Below are 25175 nucleotides of genomic sequence, written 5' to 3'. Positions count from 1 at the left end.
TCGATAGAAAAAGTCAGATATGTCAATTTAAAAAGATATTAAAATGATCTTCATAGTCTTGTAATTTGCATCGTATTGAAAACCTCCATGTCTGGAAATGTCCAAGAATAATAGTGTATGTGTGTGTGTTTGTCTGTCTGTGATGATTATCTAAATTCGTCTTGTGTCCTCATTCCCTAATTATTCATTATTGCTTCTGCTACAACTGATCAATTTAAGTAATGACAAGTCATGTTATGTCAGTATTCAATTTGTCTTAAGGGAATTATTTACCTTTAGTTAAAACAGTCAGTAACTACTCTCTCTCTCTCTCTCTCTCTCTCTCTCTCTCTCTCTCTCTCTCTCTCTCTCTCTCTCTCTCATAAAATATAACCGAATGGGTTCCTAGTAGTTGCAAAACCAGCAGGGAAAGGAAGAGAAGACGATGGATTGGCGAACTAAGAAAATTTGCGAATATAAACGGGCATAGAAAGACCATAAACAGATGTGAGTGGATAAAAAAAAAGTCCGAGGCCTTTGCTCTGCAGTGGACTAGTAATGGCTGATATATATATATATATATATATATATATATATATATATATTTATATATATATATATATATATGTGTGTGTGTGTGTATGTATATATATATATATATATATATATATATATATATATATATATATATATATATATATATATATATATATATATATGAGAGATGAATATTACTTTCTGCGAATAAACGGAAATGAAATATGAGCGGAAAACTCTCTCTCTCTCTCTCTCTCTCTCTCTCTCTCTCTCTCTCTCTCTCTCTCTCTCTCTCTTTTACACCGATCATTAGAATAGGAAAGAATTTCCATAAATGGAGTGAAAACGAATGAAGAATTAAAGAAACAAAACCTTGGAAAAAACAAGAGAATCGTCTTCAGCGTAAAATTTCTCCTGTTTTCCGCCTTTGAAGACATTTTGAAGATTCTTACCAGAGAGAGAGAAAGAGAGATACGGAAGGCGAACATTACATTCTGGGAATGAACGAAGATGAAATAAGAACGCATCCAGAACGGTCTTCAGAGGGTTAGATTTGCTTCAGAAGCGTCTTAGCTGATAAATGTTATGATTCGGACAGAAAGATAACTATGAATAAATCTTTCCTTTTGTTACGTTTTTTTTTTTTATTTCTTTCCGTATTTCTTTATCTCGTGGATTTTCGGTCGTTCTATTCGTCTATGTATGTATGTATATATAAGAATGTTATTATACACTATTCTCTCTCTCTCTCTCTCTCTCTCTCTCTCTCTCTCTCTCTCTCCCCTTCATACCTGAAGACATTTGGACTCCAGTTGAAGCCATAAGAGAATTTGTTGTTTCTCTCTCTCTCTCTCTCTCTCTCTCTCTCTCTCTCTCTCTCTCTCAGTCCTCAACTTGCTTTTTTTTTTAAATAATGCTAAATTCAGGAAAGGTTTCGGTAATCATAAATATGGTTTATCAAGTATTCAAAGCATTTGGCGTGAATTTTGAAATGGAGGCAATGAAGAAAGCAGTAAAAATTCTCCTTAACGGAGGATGGCAATGGAGATCAGCTCTGGAGGAAGAGCTGGACTTGTGCGACGCGGCGCGTCAGAATCTGCAGGATTACAGGACCCAAAACGGGATGTGGCGGCGCCTGCATTCTGCCCTTGGGTACATCGGTTTATCGAACCTGGTCAGGTACGAGGAACCCAACCTGTCACCCTGCGACGGAACTCTGGTGGGCCTGGCGAGGGACATTGTCGGCGGCGAAGCAGTGGAGAAGGATGAGATTCTCCGTTTGGTCGACCAACATGTCCTTTGGCCGAAGATGGCCTTCCTCTTGGGCACAGCTGCCTTTGGCACTGCCGCCGTCGGAGTATTTTTCTTTTTCAGGTACCTGTGTGGAAGAAACGGAAGAGGAGGAGAGACTGTGAGAGATGAAGAGCTTTTGCAGAATCTTCTCCAGGAAATCCGAGAAACTACACAGGAAGAGGATGAGTTTCTTCCAGCTGAAGGAATGTTCCAGGAAGAGCTGGAAGAGGGTGAGTTTCTTCCAGCTGAAGGAATGTTCCAGGAAGAGCTGGAAGAGGGCGAGTTTCTTCCAGCTGAAGGAATGTTCCAGGAAGAGCTGGAAGAGGGCGAGTTTCTTCCAGCTGAAGGAATGTTCCAGGAAGAGCTGGAAGAGGGCGAGTTTCTTCCAGCTGAAGGAATGTTCCAGGAAGAGCTGGAAGAGGGCGAGTTTCTTCCAGCTGAAGGAATGTTCCAGGAAGAGCTGGAAGAGAGCGAGTTTCTTCCAGCTGAAGGAATGTTCCAGGAAGAGCTGGAAGAGAGTGAGTTTCTTCCAGCTGAAGGAATGTTCCAGGAAGAGCTGGAAGATAGTGAATATCTTCCAGCTGAAGAAGCATTCCCCGAAGAGCTGGAAGATGGTGAATTTCTTCCAGCTGAAGTAGCTTTCCAGGAATTCGATCTTCCTGCTGAACAAGAGGTCGAGGATGAACTGGAAGATGAAGTAGATCTTCCTGCGGAACAAGAGGTCGAGGATGAACTGGAAGATGAAGTAGATCCTGCGGAACAAGAGGTCGAGGATGAACTGGAAGATGAAGTCGATCTTCCTGCTGAACAAGAGGTCGAGGATGAACTGGAAGAAGAGATCGATCTCCCTGCTGAACAAGAGGTCGAGGATGAACTGGAAGAAGAGATCGATCTCCCTGCTGAACAGGAGGTCGAGGATGAACTGGAAGATGAAGTAGATCTTCCTGCGGAACAAGAGGTCGAGGATGAACTGGAAGAAGAGATCGATCTCCCTGCTGAACAGGAGGTCGAGGATGAACTGGAAGAAGAGATCGATCTCCCTGCTGAACAGGAGGTCGAGGATGAACTGGAAGATGAGATCGATCTCCCTGCTGAACAAGAGGTCGAGAATGAACTGGAAGATGAGATCGATCTCCCTGCTGAACAAGAGGTCGAGGATGAACTGGAAGAAGAGATCGATCTCCCTGCTGAACAAGAGGTCGAGGATGAACTGGAAGAAGAGATCGATCTCCCTGCTGAACAAGAGGTCGAGGATGAACTGGAAGATGAAATCGATCTTCCAGTGGAAGAACAGCTAACTGAGCCCGTTCTTCCTCAAAGAGGAGAAGAAAAGGATGTAGAGGAAGAGAAGGAGGAAGAAGAAAAAGTTCTTACTCTTGAAGAACATCGGTCTGAAGACGATTCAAAGGCAGTGAGAAGTGATAAAAAACTCCCAAAGAAAAAGAGGAGAAAAAGAAAGCTCTCAAAGGAAGAGATCAGTAATGGCAAAGTGTCTAAGGAAGAAAGCAGTAATAGTGAAGTGTCTAAGGAAGAAAGCAGTAATAGTGAAGTGTCTAAGGAAGAGATGAATAACAGAGAGCTATTAAAGAAAGAGAGAAATAATGGAAAGCTCTCAAATAAAAAGAGGAGTAATAAAAAACTCTCAAAGAGAGAGGATAGGAAAAGACAGCTCTCAAAGGCAGAAAGAAAAAATAGCAATCTCTCAAAGGAGCAGAGCAGTAATGAAGAGTTCTCAGAGGAAGAAGAGAGATTGGATTCTGATATATATGAAGTTCCTGTTCATAATTACTACAGTGTGTTGTCCGGTAAAGAGGATATGGACCGAAGTCCTTTGAAGTCGTCGTCACAAAAATCAGAAAGGAAGACTGCAAATAAGAAAAGAGGAAGAGGAGGAAGACGTAATAGAAACTGTAGAAAAAATTAAAAGCCCCATAAAACAAAAACAGAAAAAACTGAAAAAAAAAAAATAAAATGCTAAAAAAAATCTAAAAAAATAAATACAAAATGGAAAATTAAAAAAAGTGGATATTTTTTGTGAAAAAGTAGTTTAAGTTCACTACTTGGAAAAAAAAATTCAGGATGTTTAGAATAACTGCCCACCTCAATGGATTTGTGGCTAAACCCCTCAGCTGAAATGGTGCTTGGACTAACTGAAAAGGATGGCTCTGCAGAGGGAAGAAACCTGGCTGAGTTTAGTATGCTATGTACCTTGATGGGGTGTACAGGACCTTTGTCAAGTGTACAAATGGTCGGATATCTAGATCTATTCTTTCGGATACCAACCTTCGGGTGGTACTGGGGGAATAATCTAGAAGACCGGCTCTGCAGAGGGATGAAGCTGGGATTCTTCTAGTATGCAGACTAGTTCTTGGAGGTTGGGCCAAAACCATTTTGCTGGGGGAAAGAAGCTGCATCAACTTTTTGAAGGTGGCATTTATGGTTTGGTGAACAGCAGCACCTTAAATAATATTTAGAAAATAGCAGCAGTAACAGAAGCTGCTAGCAGCAGTAGCAGCAGCAGCAGCAGCAACAGCAACAGTGGAGCAGTAGCATTATTTAGCAGCACTGGAGCAGCAGTCCCATTGACTTTTGCTGTACTTGGCTAGCTGGAGTGAGGGAAGTTGGCCGAGACCTATTTCAGTATAAAGGGGCTACCTCTGGTGATTATAATATCGCCACCAAAAAAAAATAAAAAACAAAAAAATGGTGATTATAATATCGCCACCAAAAAAAATGAAAAACAAAAAAATGGTGATTATAATATCGCCACCAAAAAAAATAAAAAACAAAAAAATGGTGATTATAATATCGCCGCCAAAAAAAATAAAAAACAAAAAAATGGTGATTATAATATCGCCACCAAAAAAAATAAAAAAACAAAAATATGGTGACTATAATATCGCCACCAAAAAAAATAAAAAACAAAAAAATGGTGATTATAATATCGCCACCAAAAAAAAAAAATATTTATAGGAAAAAGGGAATAAAATTTGTTTGATTTTATTTTGGAAAGGAATTTTTTTCTTCTGTTTAGTTTTGTTTGGAAAGGAATAATCTTTTTGTTAAGTTTTGTGCTTCACCCATTCTGGACAGGTTCAGGACATCAGTTTCACTGGAAAGGACACCAGAAACGATTCGGCTTGAAGGACGCTTGGATAGACTGCCCCCAGCTCACAGGACGCAAGGCTAACTTTCCAGCTTGAACGATGCTTGGAATAATCTGGAGGATTGGTGCTGCAGAAGGAAGAAACATGGCTGAGTTTAGTATACTATGTACCTTGATGGGGTGTACAGGACCTTTGTCAAGTGTACAAATGGTCAGATATCTAGATCTATTCCTTTGGATACCAACCTTCGGGTGGTTCTGGGGGCATAATCTAGAAGACTGGCTATGCAGAGGGATGAAGCTGGGATTCTTCTAGTATGCAGACATGTTCTTGGAGGTTGAACCAAGACATCTTTGGCTGGAAAGAGAAGCTACATCTTTTGGAGGTAGTCCTTCATCAGTCCAAATTTTTAGGAGCTCGCAGCTGTGGAGCATCAAATAGCAGGAGCAGAAGATAGTAACAGCTAGCAAAAGTTAGCAGCAGTAGCAGAACCAGCAGCAATGGGAAAGCAACGGTTAGCAGTAGCTAGCAGCAGTCGCAGCTGAAGTTAGCAGCAGTATGCAGCAGACGTTAGCAGAAGCAGCTAGCAGCAGCTAGGAGCAACAGCAAGCAGCATGTGCTAGCAGCAGCAGCTTGCAGCAGCAACAGTTGCAGTAGCGAGCGGCTGCAGCAGAAGCAAGCAGCAGCTACGGCAGGCTGCAGCAGCAGCAGCAGCTAGCAAAAGCAGCAGCAGCTACCGAAGGTAGCAGCAGCTGCAGCTAGCAAAAGCAGCAGCAGCAGCAGTCTGCAAAAGCAGCAGTAAGCAGAAGCAGCAGCCGCAAGCAAGAGCAGCAGTAGCAGCAGCAAGCAGCAGCACTAGCAACAGCAGCTTGCAGTAGCAAATAGCAGCAGCTAGTAGCCGAAAGCAACGTTGCAGCATACAACAGCTAGCAATAGCAGAGACTGCAGCTAGCAGCAGCAGTAATTAGCAGCTACAATTGATAGTAGCTAACAGCATCAGTTATGAGAGAGAAGAATCTGCCAACAGCTGGGGGTCGTGAGAAACACCAGGAACAGATGCAGCAAAAAAAAAAAAAAAATGGAAATACTAAAAAAATTAAAAAAAAAATGAAAAAAAGGCAGCATACAGAGGAGGAAGAGAAGGAGGAGGAGAAGCAGCAAAAAAAAAAAAAAACAATAAACAAAAAAATGGTGATTATAATATCGCCACCAAAAAAAAAAAAATTGGTGATTATAATATCGCCACCAAAAAAAATAAAAAATATGAAAAATGGTGATTATAATATCGCCATCAAAAAAAAAAAAAGAAAAAATGGTGATTATAATATCGCCACAAAAAAAATAAAAAACAAAAAAATGGGTGATTATAATATCGCCACCAAAAAAAATAAAAAACAAAAAAATGGTGATTATAATATCGCCACCAAAAAAAACAAAAAACAAAAAAATGGTGATTATAATATCGCCACCAAAAAAAATAAAAAACAAAAAAATGGTGATTATAATATCGCCACCAAAAAAAATAAAAAACAAATAAATGGTGATTATAATATCGCCACCAAAAAAAAAAATAAAATAAAAATGGTGATTATAATATCGCCACCAAAAAAAATAAAAAACAAAAAAATGGTGATTATAATATCGCCACCAAAAAAAATAAAAAATAAAAAAATGGTGATTATAATATCGTCACCAAAAAAAATAAAAAACAAAAAAATGGTGATTATAATATCGCCACCAAAAAAAAAAAAAAAAAAAAATGGTGATTATAATATCGCCGCCAAAAAAAATAAAAAACAAATAAATGGTGATTATAATATCGCCACCAAAAAAAATAAAAAACAAAAAAATGGTGATTATAATATCGCCACCAAAAAAAATAAAAAACAAAAAAATGGTGATTATAATATCGCCACCAAAAAAAACAAAAAACAAAAAAATGGTGATTATAATATCGCCACCAAAAAAAATAAAAAACAAAAAAATGGTGATTATAATATCGCCACCAAAAAAAAATAAAAAAACAAAAAAATGGTGATTATAATATCGCCACCAAAAAAAATAAAAAACAAAAAAATGGTGATTATAATATCGCCACCAAAAAAAATAAAAAACAAAAAAATGGTGATTATAATATCGCCACCAAAAAAAAAAAAATAAAAATGGTGATTATAATATCGCCACCAAAAAAAATAAAAAACAAAAAAATGGTGATTATAATATCGCCACCAAAAAAAATAAAAAACAAAAAAATGGTGATTATAATATCGCCACCAAAAAAAAATAAAAAAACAAAAAAATGGTGATTATAATATCGCCACCAAAAAAAATAAAAAACAAAAAAATGGTGATTATAATATCGCCACCAAAAAAAAATAAAAAACAAAAAAATGGTGATTATAATATCGCCACCAAAAAAAAAAAAATAAAAATGGTGATTATAATATCGCCACCAAAAAAAAAAAAAAATAAAAATGGTGATTATAATATCGCCACCAAAAAAAATAAAAAACAAAAAAATGGTGATTATAATATCGCCACCAAAAAAAATAAAAAACAAAAAAATGGTGATTATAATATCGCCACCAAAAAAAAATAAAAAACAAAAAAATGGTGATTATAATATCGCCACCAAAAAAAATAAAAAACAAAAAAATGGTGATTATAATATCGCCACCAAAAAAAAATAAAAAAACAAAAAAATGGTGATTATAATATCGCCACCAAAAAAAATAAAAAACAAATAAATGGTGATTATAATATCGCCACCAAAAAAAAAAATAAAATAAAAATGGTGATTATAATATCGCCACCAAAAAAAATAAAAAACAAAAAAATGGTGATTATAATATCGCCACCAAAAAAAATAAAAAATAAAAAAATGGTGATTATAATATCGTCACCAAAAAAAATAAAAAACAAAAAAATGGTGATTATAATATCGCCACCAAAAAAAAAAAAAATAAAAATGGTGATTATAATATCGCCACCAAAAAAAACAAAAAACAAAAAAATGGTGATTATAATATCGCCACCAAAAAAAATAAAAAACACAAAAATGGTGATTATAATATCGCCACCAAAAAAAAATAAAAAACAAAAAAATGGTGATTATAATATCGCCACCAAAAAAAATAAAAAACAAAAAAATGGTGATTATAATATCGCCACCAAAAAAAACAAAAAACAAAAAAATGGTGATTATAATATCGCCACCAAAAAAAATAAAAAACAAAAAAATGGTGATTATAATATCGGCACCAAAAAAAATAAAAAACAAAAAAATGGTGATTATAATATCGCCACCAAAAAAAATAAAAAACAAAAAAATGGTGATTATAATATCGCCACCAAAAAAAAACAAAAAACAAAAAAATGGTGATTATAATATCGCCACCAAAAAAAACAAAAAACAAAAAAATGGTGATTATAATATCGCCACCAAAAAAAAACAAAAAACAAAAAAATGGTGATTATAATATCGCCACCAAAAAAACAAAAAATAAAAAAATGGTGATTATAATATCGCCACCAAAAAAAAACAAAAAACAAAAAAATGGTGATTATAATATCGCCAACAAAAAAAAACAAAAATCAAAAAATGGTGATTATAATATCGCCACCAAAAAAAAATTAAATATGTAAAAAAAGGTGATTATAATATCGCCACCAAAAAAAAATGGTGATTATAATATCGCCACCAAAAAAATAAAAAAATATAAAAAAAGGTGATTATAATATCGCCACCAAAAAAAAAAATATTTATAGGAAAAAGGGAATACAAGTTTTGTTTGATTTTATTTGAAAAGGATTTTTTTTTCTGTTTTTGTTTGGAGAGGAATAATCTTTTTGTTAAGTTTTGTGCTTCACCCATTCTGGACAGGTTCAGGACATCAGTTTCATTGGAAAGGACACCTGAAACTATTCGGCTTGAATACAAAAACCAAAAAAAAAAAAAAAATAAAGGAGCAGCAGCAAGAGGAGAAAGAGAAGGAAGAGGAGAAGCAGCAAAAAAAAACCTAAAAAAATACAAAAAAAAAGAAAAAAAAAGGAGCAGTAAGGGGAGGAAGAGAAGGAGAAGAAGCAAAAAAAAACTAAAAAAAATACAAAAATACCAAAAAAAAAAGGAGCAGCAGCAAGAAGAGGAAGAGAAGGAAGAGGAGAAGCAGCAAAAAAAAACCTAAAAAAATTCAAAAAAAAAAGAAAAAAAAAGGAGCAGTAAGGGGAGGAAGAGAAGGAGGAGAAGAAGCAAAAAAAAACCTAAAAAATACAAAAATAAAAAAAAAGGAAAGAAAGGAGCAGCAGCAAGAAGAAGAAGAGAAGGAGGAGGAGAAGCAGCAAGAAAAAAAAAAAACCTAAAAAAAATAAAAAAATAAAAAAAAAGAAAATAAAGGAGCAGCAGTAAGAGAGGAAGAAAAAGAGGAGGAAAAGCAGCAAAAATAAAAACTAAATAACATAAAAAAAAAAAAAGAAAAGGAGCAACAGCAAGAGGAGAGGGACAAGGAGGAGGAGAAGCAGCTAAAAAAAAAGAAAAAAAAGAAAGAGGAGCAGCAGCAAGAGGAGGAAGAGGAGGAGGAAGAAAAGCAGCAGAAAAAACAAAAAACCTAAAACAAAATACAAAATCAAAAAGAAAAAAAAAAGAAAAGGAACAGCAGCAAGAGGAGGAAAAGAAACAGCAAAAAAAAAAACCTAAAATAAATACAAAAACCAAAAAAAAACTATGGACTAAGGAAGATGGACAGAAAAAGGAATTTTGTTTTGAGGAGGAAATATCCTTTGATGTAGTGGTACATGCCTATATTATAGGATAAAGTACTGTCTCAGTTGGAACGATCAAGTATTTGGACTATGGAAGATGGACAGAAAAAGGAACTTTGTTTTAAGGAGGAAATATCCTTTGATGTAGTGGTACATGCCTACATTATAGGATAAAGTACTGTCTCAGTTGGAACGATCAAGTATTTGGACTATGGAAGATGGACATAAGAAGAAACTTTGTTTTAAGGAGGAAATATCCTTTGATGTAGTGGTACATGCCTACATTATAGGATAAAGTACTGTCTCAGTTGGAACGATCAAGTATTTGGACTATGGAAGATGGACATAAGAAGAAACTTTGTTTTAAGGAGGAAATATCCTTTGATGTAGTGGTACATGCCTACATTATAGGATAAAGTACTGTCTCAGTTGGAACGATCAAGTATTTGGACTATGGAAGACGGACAGAAAAAGGAACTTTGTTTTGAGGAGAAAATATCCTTTGATGTAGTGGTACATGCCTACATTATAGGATAAAGTACTGTCTCAGTTGGAACGATCAAGTATTTGGACTATGGAAGACGGACAGAAAAAGGAACTTTGTTTTGAGGAGGAAATATCCTTTGATGTAGTGGTACATGCCTACATTATAGGATAAAGTACTGTCTCAGTTGGAACGATCAAGTATTTGGACTATGGAAGACGGACAGAAAAAGGAACTTTGTTTTGAGGAGGAAATATCCTTTGATGTAGTGGTACATGCCTACATTATAGGATAAAGTACTGTCTCAGTTGGAACGATCAAGTATTTGGACTATGGAAGACGGACAGAAAAAGGAACTTTGTTTTGAGGAGGAAATATCCTTTGATGTAGTGGTACATGCCTACATTATAGGATAAAGTACTGTCTCAGTTGGAACGATCAAGTATTTGCACTATGGAAGATGGACATAAGAAGAAACTTTGTTTTGAGGAGGAAATATCCTTTGATGTAGTGGTACATGCCTACATTATAGGATAAAGTACTGTCTCAGTTGGAACGATCAAGTATTTGGACTATGGAAGACGGACAGAAAAAGGAACTTTGTTTTGAGGAGGAAATATCCTTTGATGTAGTGGTACATGCCTACATTATAGGATAAAGTACTGTCTCAGTTGGAACGATCAAGTATTTGGACTATGGAAGACGGACAGAAAAAGGAACTTTGTTTTGAGGAGAAAATATCCTTTGATGTAGTGGTACATGCCTACATTATAGGATAAAGTACTGTCTCAGTTGGAACGATCAAGTATTTGGACTATGGAAGATGGACAGAAAAAGGAACTTTGTTTTGAGGAGGAAATATCCTTTGATGTAGTGGTACATGCCTACATTATAGGATAAAGTACTGTCTCAGTTGGAACGATCAAGTATTTGGACTATGGAAGACGGACAGAAAAAGGAACTTTGTTTTGAGGAGGAAATATCCTTTGATGTAGTGGTACATGCCTACATTATAGGATAAAGTACTGTCTCAGTTGGAACGATCAAGTATTTGGACTATGGAAGACGGACAGAAAAAGGAACTTTGTTTTGAGGAGGAAATATCCTTTGATGTAGTGGTACATGCCTACATTATAGGATAAAGTACTGTCTCAGTTGGAACGATCAAGTATTTGGACTATGGAAGACGGACAGAAAAAGGAACTTTGTTTTGAGGAGGAAATATCCTTTGATGTAGTGGTACATGCCTACATTATAGGATAAAGTACTGTCTCAGTTGGAACGATCAAGTATTTGCACTATGGAAGATGGACATAAGAAGAAACTTTGTTTTAAGGAGGAAATATCCTTTGATGTAGTGGTACATGCCTACATTATAGGATAAAGTACTGTCTCAGTTGGAAGGATCAAGTAGTTGGACTATGGAAGATGGACAGAAAAAGGAACTTTGTTTTGAGGAGGAAATATCCTTTGATGTAGTGGTACATGCCTACATTATAGGATAAAGTACTGTCTCAGTTGGAACGATCAAGTATTTTGACTATGGAAGACGGACAGAAAAAGGAACTTTGTTTTGAGGAGGAAATATCCTTTGATGTAGTGGTACATGCCTACATTATAGGATAAAGTACTGTCTCAGTTGGAAGGATCAAGTAGTTGGACTATGGAAGACGGACAGAAAAAGGAACTTTGTTTTGAGGAGGAAATATCCTTTGATGTAGTGGTACATGCCTACATTATAGGATAAAGTACTGTCTCAGTTGGAAGGATCAAGTAGTTGGACTATGGAAGATGGACAGAAAAAGGAACTTTGTTTTGAGGAGGAAATATCCTTTGATGTAGTGGTACATGCCTACATTATAGGATAAAGTACTGTCTCAGTTGGAACGATCAAGTATTTGAACTATGGAAGACGGACAGAAAAAGGAACTTTGTTTTGAGGAGGAAATATCCTTTGATGTAGTGGTACATGCCTACATTAAAGGATAAAGTACTGTCTCAGTTGGAAAGATCACGTATTTGGACTATGGAAGACGGACAGAAAAAGGAACTTTGTTTTGAGGAGAAAATATCCTTTGATGTAGTGGTACATGCCTACATTATAGGATAAAGTACTGTCTCAGTTGGAACGATCAAGTAGTTGGACTATGGAAGACGGACAGAAAAAGGAACTTTGTTTTGAGGAGAAAATATCCTTTGATGTAGTGGTACATGCCTACATTATAGGATAAAGTACTGCCTCAGTTGGAACGATCAAGTATTTGGACTATGGAAGACGGACAGAAAAAGGAACTTTGTTTAGAGGAGGAAATATCCTTTGATGTAGTGGTACATGCCTACATTATAGGATAAAGTACTGTCTCAGTTGGAACGATCAAGTATTTGGACTATGGAAGATGGACAGAAAAAGGAACTTTGTTTTGAGGAGGAAATATCCTTTGATGTAGTGGTACATGCCTACATTAAAGGATAAAGTACTGTCTCAGTTGGAACGATCAAGTAGTTGGACTATGGAAGACGGACAGAAAAAGGAACTTTGTTTTGAGGAGGAAATATCCTTTGATGTAGTGGTACATGCCTACATTAAAGGATAAAGTACTGTCTCAGTTGGAATGATCAAGTAGTTGGACTATGGAAGACGGACAGAAAAAGGAACTTTGTTTTGAGGAGAAAATATCCTTTGATGTAGTGGTACATGCCTACATTATAGGATAAAGTACTGTCTCAGTTGGAAGGATCAAGTAGTTGGACTATGGAAGATGGACAGAAAAAGGAACTTTGTTTTGAGGAGAAAATATCCTTTGATGTAGTGGTACATGCCTACATTAAAGGATAAAGTACTGTCTCAGTTGGAATGATCAAGTAGTTGGACTATGGAAGACGGACAGAAAAAGGAACTTTGTTTTGAGGAGAAAATATCCTTTGATGTAGTGGTACATGCCTACATTATAGGATAAAGTACTGTCTCAGTTGGAACGATCAAGTATTTGGACTATGGAAGACGGACAGAAAAAGGAACTTTGTTTTGAGGAGGAAATATCCTTTGATGTAGTGGTACATGCCTACATTATAGGATAAAGTACTGTCTCAGTTGGAACAATCAAGTATTTGGACTATGGAAGACGGACAGAAAAAGGAACTTTGTTTTGAGGAGGAAATATCCTTTGATGTAGTGGTACATGCCTACATTATAGGATAAAGTACTGTCTCAGTTGGAACGATCAAGTATTTGGACTATGGAAGACGGACAGAAAAAGGAACTTTGTTTTGAGGAGGAAATATCCTTTGATGTAGTGGTACATGCCTACATTATAGGATAAAGTACTGTCTCAGTTGGAACGATCAAGTATTTGGACTATGGAAGACGGACAGAAAAAGGAACTTTGTTTTGAGGAGGAAATATCCTTTGATGTAGTGGTACATGCCTACATTATAGGATAAAGTACTGTCTCAGTTGGAACGATCAAGTATTTGGACTATGGAAGACGGACAGAAAAAGGAACTTTGTTTTGAGGAGGAAATATCCTTTGATGTAGTGGTACATGCCTACATTATAGGATAAAGTACTGTCTCAGTTGGAATGATCAAGTAGTTGGACTATGGAAGACGGACAGAAAAAGGAACTTTGTTTTGAGGAGAAAATATCCTTTGATGTAGTGGTACATGCCTACATTATAGGATAAAGTACTGTCTCAGTTGGAAGGATCAAGTAGTTGGACTATGGAAGATGGACAGAAAAAGGAACTTTGTTTTGAGGAGGAAATATCCTTTGATGTAGTGGTACATGCCTACATTAAAGGATAAAGTACTGTCTCAGTTGGAATGATCAAGTAGTTGGACTATGGAAGACGGACAGAAAAAGGAACTTTGTTTTGAGGAGAAAATATCCTTTGATGTAGTGGTACATGCCTACATTATAGGATAAAGTACTGTCTCAGTTGGAACGATCAAGTATTTGGACTATGGAAGACGGACAGAAAAAGGAACTTTGTTTTGAGGAGGAAATATCCTTTGATGTAGTGGTACATGCCTACATTATAGGATAAAGTACTGTCTCAGTTGGAACGATCAAGTAGTTGGACTATGGAAGACGGACAGAAAAAGGAACTTTGTTTTGAGGAGGAAATATCCTTTGATGTAGTGGTACATGCCTACATTATAGGATAAAGTACTGTCTCAGTTGGAAAGATCACGTATTTGGACTATGGAAGATGGACAGAAAAAGGAACTTTGTTTTGAGTAGGAAATATCCTTTGATGTAGTGGTACATGCCTACATTATAGGATAAAGTACTGTCTCAGTTGGAACAATCAAGTATTTGGACTATGGAAGACGGACAGAAAAAGGAACTTTGTTTTGAGGAGAAAATATCCTTTGATGTAGTGGTACATGCCTACATTATAGGATAAAGTACTGTCTCAGTTGGAACGATCAAGTATTTGGACTATGGAAGACGGACAGAAAAAGGAACTTTGTTTTGAGGAGGAAATATCCTTTGATGTAGTGGTACATGCCTACATTATAGGATAAAGTACTGTCTCAGTTGGAACGATCAAGTAGTTGGACTATGGAAGACGGACAGAAAAAGGAACTTTGTTTTGAGGAGGAAATATCCTTTGATGTAGTGGTACATGCCTACATTATAGGATAAAGTACTGTCTCAGTTGGAAGGATCAAGTATTTGGACTATGGAAGATGGACAGAAAAAGGAACTTTGTTTTGAGTAGGAAATATCCTTTGATGTAGTGGTACATGCCTACATTATAGGATAAAGTACTGTCTCAGTTGGAACAATCAAGTATTTGGACTATGGAAGACGGACAGAAAAAGGAACTTTGTTTTGAGGAGGAAATATCCTTTGATGTAGTGGTACATGCCTACATTATAGGATAAAGTACTGTCTCAGTTGGAACGATCAAGTATTTGGACTATGGAAGATGGACAGAAAAAGGAACTTTGTTTTGAGGAGGAAATATCCTTTGATGTAGTGGTACATGCCTACATTATAGGATAAAGTACTGTCTCAGTTGGAAGGATCAAGTATTTGGACTATGGAAGATGGACAGAAAAAGGAACTTTGTTTTGAGGAGGAAATATCCTTTGATGTAGTGGTACATGCCTACATTATAGGATAAAGTACTGCCTCAGTTGGAACGATCAAGTAGTTGGACTATGGAAAATGGACAGAAAAAGGACCTTTGTTTTGAGGAGGAAATATCCTTTGATGTAGTGGTACATGCCTACATTATAGGATAAAGTACTGTCTCAGTTGGATCAATCAAGTATTTGCACTATGGAAGATGGACAGAAAAAGGACCTTTGTTTTGAGGAGGAAATATCCTTTGATGTAGTGGTACATGCCTACATTATAGGATAAAGTACTGTCTCAGTTGGAACGATCAAGTATTTGGACTATGGAAGATGGACATAAGAAGAAACTTTGTTTTAAGGAGGAAACATCTTTTGATGTAGAGGTACATGCCTACATTATAAGATAAAGTACTGTCTCAGTTGGAAGGATCAAGTAGTTGGACTATGGAAGATGGACAGAAAAAGGAACTTTGTTTTGAGGAGGAAACATCTTTTGATGTAGAGGTACATGCCTACATTATAGGATAAAGTACTGTCTCAGTTGGAACGATCAAGTATTTGGACTATGGAAGATGGACAGAAAAAGGAACTTTGTTTTGAGGAGGAAACATCTTTTGATGTAGAGGTACATGCCTACATTATAAGATAAAGTACTGTCTCAGTTGGAAGGATCAAGTAGTTGGACTATTTTTAAGGTGAAATATCCTTTGATGTAGAGGTACAAGCCTACATTATAGGATAAAGTACTGCCTCAGTTGGAAGGATCAAGTAGTTGGACTAAGGAAGATGGAGTGGAAAAGGAACTTCGTTTTGAGGAGGAAATATCCTTTGATGTAGAGGTACAAGCCTACATTATAAGATAGAGTACTCTGTCAGTTGGAAGGATCAAGTAGTTGGACTATGGAAGATGGACAGAAAAAGGAACTTTGTTTAGAGAAGGAAATATCCTTTGATGTATAAGTACAAGCCTACATCATCAGATAAAGTACAGACTCAATTGGAAGGATGAACTACTTGGACTAAGTCATCGATCATCATAAAACATTTATGGTGCACAAATAAATATTAAATGTTGTTATCGGTTGTTATCGACTAGCTGGAGTGAGGGAAGTTAGCCGAAACCTGTTTCGGTGAAAATTGGCAACCTCTGGCAAGGCGTAAAAACTCATAAGTTCAAAGCCCAGAACACTGGCTTCTCTTCTTCATCAGATAGCATCAATTATCCTAAGATATTCTTCTGGTGAATTTTGAATTGTTCAGATGATGAAACAAGGGAGGGAAGGAGGGTCGCTGGAACCAAGCCTGCAAAAATGGAAGTGGGCTAAACCCACCTGATGAGCCCTTTGGTCTGGGCGAAACCCTCAGGTGCGTCACTTCGGTATTAGTAGTACTGGTAATAGTATGTATGAATGAAATCAATATATATATATATATATATATATATATATATATATATATATATATATATATATATATATATATATATATATACATATATATATATATATATGTGTGTGTGTGTGTGATAAATTTTGCACATTTAGACGTGTTGTCCTTATTCAAATAAGCCATATATATTTTGATACATCAATGTCTGGATTCTCTTACAGACCTCACGATCAGAGCCCCAGGCGGAACCACTCAAAGACAATAGCTTCTGACCGGCAGGGAATCGAACCCTGGTCCAGGAAACTTGTAACAACAGTGACTTACCACTTCGTGGCTAAGTAATAAGTCACTGTTACAAGTTTCCTAGACCACGGTACGATTCCTAGCCGGTCTCAAGCTATTGTCTTTGATTGGTTCCGCCTGGGGCTCTGATCGTGAGGTCGGTAAGAGAATCCAGACATTGATGTAACAAAATCTATATAGCTTATTTGAATATATATATATATATATATATATATATATGTATATATATATATATATATATATATATATATATATATATATGTATATGTATATATATATATATATATATATATATATATATATATATATATATACATAAATGCTTTTGGGACACAACTTCTCTATAATGCAATTTTCATTGAAGGAATTTTCCTTAGTGACGTCAATGTGTTTCAGACAGGTATCCTCAATTTCCTCAGCTTCTTTAAGTTTTCAGGTAAAAGCTTTTACTTTGATAAACCTTGATTATTCCTCTTTATAATCTATTCACTACAACAGTCTCGACAAAACTATATCTTCATCAAGTGATTTCTGGGTCGAACCTGTGGCGCCCGGTGAAAAGTCCTTCTTGTATATCTTTTCTGATAAAACCTTCCAATTATACCAGAGAAAGATAAAAGCATGGAATGCTGAGGTTACAACCCTCGCGCGAGCACCTTTTGGGTGTCGTGTATAAAGCAAAGGCGCGTGAAATCCACTATTCACAGGTTGTCTTCCATTTAGTTAATTCCTTCGTCAAAGGGATGGGCCGATACAGAGGCCCTAGACACACCCCCATTGCCGCACCACCCACGCCACGACGCGAGCGCCATCTGAACAACATCCTTCTGTATTGGCCATGATGGCTTGGAAAGGAAAGGGTGGGATCGTGTAAAATAAGGGGAAGGGTTTCACCGGGCACCACAGGTCTCTCCCCAGAAATAGATTTTTCCTTCGTCAAAATCCCTTTTCTGGGTCGAACCTGTGGCGCCCGGTGAAAATGTACCAGAGAATGCCTTCCAAGCCCAACAATAACTACTAATTTAATAAGGGGAGAGAAACAACACCATGTAAAGAAAATCATATATAATTAAGGTAAGTAGGCATAAAATATAAACTAGCCACAGGGCATAGTGAGAGTAAGGATAAACAAACATGATAACAAGGAAACCTCTGAGTATCAGAGGAAAACATGCAACAAAACTGACATGGCTAAGAATATCCCAACCTTATAACAACGGAAAACAATAATAGTTACAATCATATTAACCTTGTTCTCTGATAAACAAGGGGCCAGACGATCGGGTAGCAGTCCTGGCTAAAAAGGCCCTGAGAGTGGTGACCGGACATAGAGAAGTATCTTGGAGAAGAGGAATAATCTTCCAAGGGGACCACCTATTTTGGGGGTCCTCGTTCTTAGCTAGGAACGCCCTGTCTGGTGAAAGAAGTACCTCACCTGAAGGGAGGAAATCCATGTTCTCTGAGTTTCGTGAGAGAGCTGCTAGTTCTGAGATTCTGGAACCCGAGGCCAAGGCTGTTAGAAATAAAGTCTTCCTAAGAAGAGTGATATAAGAGCAGGATTCGTTGTCCGTGTCGGAGGCCAGTTTGAGGACATCATTTAGAGACCAAGAGACCTTTTGAGGACGAACCGAAGGTCGAAGCCTAGCACATGCTTTTGGAATAGATGAGAAATAAGACTCCGCCAGGTTAATGTTAAACCCAACCAGGAAGACTTTCCTCAGAGCTGACTTGATGGTGGTTATAGTGCTAGCTGCTAGGCCTTTGTCAAAAATGGACCTAAAGAAGGAGATGGCTAAATTAGGAGTCATAACCGAATGGTCTGAAGTCCTTAAGAAATCCGCTAGTTTCTTAACCGCCGAATCATATTGGCGAATCGTTGAGTCCCTTTTGTCTGATTCTATAAAGAGGACATTATCTGGGTCGATGGTTGCGTCCCTACGTGCCGCAAACTTCATGAAATCCACAAAGTTAGGGTTTTGGCTATCCTTGAGGAATCTGACACAGTCCGAGTTTGGACCACCTGGGTCAGTTTGGGGAATGGGATCCGGAAGGGACGGAGTTTCAACTCGAGGAGGAGAGGAAACCAACTGCTCTTTGGCCAGTGAGGTGCCACTAAAGCTACTGCCCCGTTGAAGGAGCGGAGTTTGTGCAAGACTTTCAGTAGAAGATTCACTGGAGGGAATAAGAAGATCTTCTGCCAATGGTTCCAATCCAGGGTTAATGCGTCCATGGCATAAGCCTGAGGGTCCAGGTTCGGTGTCACATAACATGGGAGTTTGTGATTGAGTCGGGTCGCGAATAGATCTACCTGGAGACCTGGAACCAGCCTGAGTATCCACCGGAAGGAGTGCATGTCCAGGGACCACTCCGATTCCAGTGGGCTCGTCCTGGATAATGCGTCTGCTATCACATTCTGGACTCCTGCTAGGTGAGTTGCTGACAGGAACCAGTCTTTGTCGGCTGTCAAGGTGAAGATAGTGACCAGGATCTGATTCAGGTTGGGTGATTTGGACCCCCCCCCCCCTGTTGAGGCAGTGGACTACGTCCGTGCTGTCTGAGACTACTCTGATGTGGGTCGACCTCGGAGGGGAGATTCTCTTCAGGGTCAAGAACATCGCCATGGCTTCGAGAACATTGATATGGAACTGTCTCATGGCGGGTGACCAAGAGCCCTGAAACATCTGATGTTGGGAGTAACCCCCCCAACCACTCAGAGACGCGTCGGTATGAATTGTCACTTGTGGAGAGGGGAACTGTAGAGGAACCGACTTGGAGAGGTTCCTCCGATCGGACCATGGTTGTAGTCTCATTTTCAAGACAGAGGGGATCTTCGAGGTCTTGTCTCTTAAAGGTATTGTCGCCCTCTTTCTCCAAACTCGATTGATGTCTTTGAGTTTGGCTTTTAATAGGAGATCGGTCAGTGAGGCAAACTGGAGTAGGCCGAGGACTCGTTCTAAAGCTCTTCTGGACACCTGTTTGTGTTTGAGAAAGTTCCTGACCTTGGAAGCTATCTCCCTCACCTTCTTGGGAGGAAGGGAGAGCTTGTGCTTTGAGAGGTCCCAACGGATGCCTAACCATTCGAAGAGGCTTGATGGTTGTAGGCGGGACTTCCGGAGGTTGACTTGGAAGCCCAGTTTGGCGAGAAAATGGAGTACCTTCGACGTAGCTCTGTTGCATTCCTGGTGCGACTGGGCCCAAATGAGCCAATCGTCCAGATAGGCGACGAATTGTATCCCTTGGTGTCTGAGTTGCTCGAGCACCGTCTCCCCCAGTTTCGTGAATACCCTGGGGGCAATGCTGAGACCGAAGGGTATGACTTTGAATGCGAAGGCTCTCTTGCCGAGACGGAAGCCTAGGTAAGGAGAGAAGTTTCGAGCTACTGGGACATGATAATAGGCGTCGGTAAGATCGATAGAGGTGGTGACGGCCCCACGGGGAAGTAAGGTCCGTACCTGAGAGATAGTCAGCATACGGAACTTGTCGCAAAGGATGTAAGAGTTGAGCTTCGACAAGTCCAGAACTACCCTCAACGCCGACGAGTCTTTCTTCGGGACTGTAAACAGGCGGCCTTGGAATTTCAGGGATCGAACCCGCTTGATTGCTCTCTTCTTGAGTAACTCCGCAGTGTACTCTTCCAGGATGGGAGTGGGTCTCTGGAAGAAGGTCACCGGTGGAGGAGGGGATCCCTGTGACCATTTCCAACCCAAGCCCCTTGATATTATGCTGTGAGCCCATGGACTGAAGGTCCAATGATCCCGGAAGTGATAAAGTCTCCCTCCTACCGGCATCACATCATTGGGAGGGAGTGAACTTAGGGCCCCTCCCTCCACGGGAACCCCTTGCTCTAGGCCCGCCGCGTTGGCGGAACTGTCCTCTACCTCTGGAACTCCCTCTTTGGTATCCACGAAAGGAACCGGAGGATTCGTAGGCAGGGTTGTATGCAGGTGAGGGCATCCAAGAGGGGTTGGGCTGTGTACCAGGGGGAGCAGCGAGGTAGACTACCTGCTGAGGAGGCGCCTGTTGTCGAGAAGTCGAGGCCGCGGAAGGCTGTGGGGACGAGGTACCCCGGGCCGCCTTGTAAGGACTAAACCTCTGCTTCTTCTTGAAGAACGTGTGTCTCTGGGGTTCGAACCTCTTTTTGGCTGAGAGACCCCACCTTACCTGCAAATTCTGGTTTGCCCTCGCTGCGTCCTGAAGAACCTTATCCACCTCGGTCTGAGGGAAGAGGGTCTTACCCCAGCAGGAGGAAGCTATCAGTCTGTTCGGCTCATGCCTGATGGTGGCCTCCGACAGAACGAACTTCCTGCAACTAACCCGAGCTGACCAGAAGTCATGGAGATCTATTTGGTAGGATAGCAGCTGGTTCTTTGTGGCGACTCTGAACAGCGTTTCCTCTGGGTAAAGAGATGCTAGGGACTCCATGGAGGTGATGGATTGGAGGGACCTAGCAAGTCTAGTACGGGTCTCGAACTCAGTTTTGAGAAGACTCTCTATTAATCTGGGAAGCTTCTCAGAGAAAAGAGTAGAGGCACAGTCCGGGTCTAGTTTCCCCACCGTGAAGGTAGAGGCCGCAGCATCCCAGGCTGCCGAGGAACCCGGAATAAGCAAAGAGGTGGGGTCCGTCTCCTTGAGAGCCGGCATGGAAGAGCCTTCTTTGATGGCCTGTATAGTCAGCTCTGTGACTTTGTCTATGAGCGGCAAAGAGATGGAGGCCGCTGTCGTAAAAATAGTGTAGGAACCTTTGTGAGGGGTGAGCTTGGAGTTAATACACCCCCACTCTGATAGTGTTCTGGCCCAGATAGCCTGGGCCTGCTCTTTTGGAAATATGACCGTTTCCTTCGGTACCTTGTCCATACGGACCAATGCATGTTCCTTTAACCGTACAAAACCATTGAATGGGAATGCTAGGCCCGGGGGATAGAACTCCAGGTCCTCTAGAGGGCGGGTGCCCATGCCCTCCAGAGTTAGGGAACCATCTACGAATGGAGCATGCAAAGCAAACCGCCAAGGATTGTTTTTATCGAAGGGCGGCAGCTTCGATGCGTCTGGGAAATAGATTTTTCCTTCGTCAAAATCCCTTTATTGATTAACTTAAGTTTACAGTTCCTCTTGTATATGAGGTTTTACAATGATAAAAGGAAATGTAAACATGTTAATCAATGAGGCCTTGATAAAGACACAGTTTTGTCGAAGCAGTGCTGTATTATTATTATTATTATTATTATTATTATTATTATTATTATTATTACTATCCAAGCTACAACCCTAGTTGGAAAAGCAAGATGCTATAAGCCCAGGGGCTCCAACAGGGAAAAATAGCCCAGTGAGGAAAGGAAATAAATAAAAGAAGAGAACAAATTAACAATAAATCATTCTAAAATAAGTAACAACGTCAAAACAGACATGTCATATATAAACTATTAACAACATCAAAAACAAATATGTCATAGATAAACTATAAAAAGACTCATTTCCGCCTGGTCAACAAAAAAGCATTTGCTCCAACTTTGAACTTTTGAAGTTCTACTGATTCAACAACCCGATTAGGAAGATCATTCCACAACTTGGTCACAGCTGGAATAAAACTTCTAGAGTACTGCGTATTATTGAGCCTCATGATGAAGAAGGCCTGGCTATTAGAATTAACTGCCTGCCTAGTATTACGAACAGGATAGAATTGTCCAGGGAGATCTGAATGTAAAGGATGGTCAGAGTTATGAAAAATCTAAAGTAATTTATGATTTATTGTTTATTGTTTATCGTCAATAATGCTAAGCAGTAAATTATTTATTATTATTTCTTTTAATAATCAGGATTTGAAAACATCATTGGGTTTGACCTCCATTACGAGAACAGTTGGCAAAAACGCTTCAAACGTTTTCATCGACCTTTGGCCTTGCATAAAGGATTTTCATTTGAGATAACATATTTTTAATGAAAGGTGCACAATATATATATATATATACATATATATATATATATATATATATATATATATGATATATAATATATATATATACATATACATATATACAAATTATATATATATATATATACATATATATATATATATATATGTATATACATATGATATATATATATACATATATATATACCTATATACATATGATATATATATATATATATATATATATATATATATATATATATTTAAATATATATATATATATACATATACATATATACATGATATATATACATATATATACATATATAATATATATACATATATATATATATAAACATATATATATATACATGATATATATACATATAATATATACATATGATATATATATACATATATAGATATATATATATATATATATATATATATATATATACATATGATATATATATATATATATATATATATATATATATATATATACAGTATATATATATATATATATATACAGTATATATATATATATATATATATATATATATATATATATATATATATATATATATATATGAGTGTGTGTGCGTGTGTCTTTAAAATTGGAGTTTAATGATAGATTGAAAAAGGCAAATCAGATAATGGCTAGGTTATTCAAAATTTGGAAAGCAAATCGCTTGAAATTCCATATAAAAATCTGGCTATATATCATATTTAATGAGATAGGCGTTACTGTGTGGACATGAGTCGTGGTATGACAATGAAACAATATCCAACAGATTTAGTAAATTTGAGAACAAAGCCTTCAGAAGGATATTGGGACTTAAATGGCTGTACATTATTATTATTATTAAAAGAAGGAGTTTTACCAGCCCAATGAGTCAAGCTTGACTCTCACAGGGCTGGCCCGAAAAAAATCGGGATATAAAGAATTATAAGATTATCAAAAATTCAATTGATAAGGAAAAAAAATAAATAAATGAAAAAAAGAATTATATATATGTATATACAGTATATACTTATAATCTTTAAATATTCTAAATATGGGTGAATAGATGGATGAGTATATATATATATATATATATATATATATATATATATATATATATATATATATATATATATATATATATATATATACATATATATGAAATATGAGTGATAAAAATAATTAACTATATATTAAATCTATGTAATTTAAAATGAATTAGTAAAAAACTTAGGTAAAAATTTAGATTTTATCAATAATACGTGAATTCCTTAAAAAGGTTAAAATTCTAGAAACAGAAAAATTACTTGATTCAGTTAAAATGTCAGAAAGAGTTTTCTGACCAAAACATATCTCTCTCTCTCTCTCGCTGAAAAACTTTATAAACCGAAAATATATGTTTAATAGATAAAAAAAGTATCACACTCACTGCACATTGGAACAGTGCCGTGAGGTGTACTCATTAAAAATTCATGGGTTAATCTCGAGTGTCCAATTCGTAATCTGGTTAAAATTACTTCTGTTCTCTTGTTCTTTTGTGTCGAGGAATCCCAAGGAGAAACCTTCGGTTTAATTTGCCTTAATTTATTATTTTCTGGCAGATTATTCCAAATATTCTGCCATTTTTCCAATATGAAATGCCTTAATAATGTAATCAAATCTCCAACTGGGATGTTAATGTTTTGTTGTGGTAATTTAATGGCTTCTTTAGCAGCAGCATCCGCCTTTTCATTACCAACAACTCCAACATGAGCCGGTATCCAGCATAACTCGACACTTACACACTCAGAAGATAATTTACTTATAAGGTCTTTAATTCTTAGGATCAAGTGGTTCCTATGAGTATAGTTTTTAAGGGCCACTATGGCACTTTGAGAATCTGAATAGATGACAAATTTAAAATTCTTCCTATCTTCAATGGTTTTAATCATATTGATTGCTTGTAAAATGGCATATAACTCTGATGTAAATACTGATGATTCTTTTGGCAACGATAATTGTTGCGTTCCATCTAAAGATACAGCAGCACATCCAGTACCCATTGGGGATTTAGAACCATCAGTATATATTGCATAGTGAGGACCTTTTCTCTGAATATGTTCTATGGTAATTTGCTTGTGGTGACTCGGAGTATAATCCAATTTTTTTGATAAATAAAACAGATGAGAACAGATTCTTGTCCTTGTCATAATCCAAGGTGGGGGAAATAAAGATGGTTGGATAAGATTCACTTTAACGTTTGTTGATTGTAACAGTCTGTTTGCCCTAATTGGGAATGCTGGTTCATGGCTGTTTATAAATATGTCCCTCTCATTAAAAAGC

Source organism: Palaemon carinicauda, chromosome 3, assembly GCF_036898095.1.
Source record: "Palaemon carinicauda isolate YSFRI2023 chromosome 3, ASM3689809v2, whole genome shotgun sequence".
Classification (NCBI taxonomy): domain Eukaryota; kingdom Metazoa; phylum Arthropoda; class Malacostraca; order Decapoda; family Palaemonidae; genus Palaemon; species Palaemon carinicauda.
Note: the sequence above shows the minus strand (reverse complement) of the source record.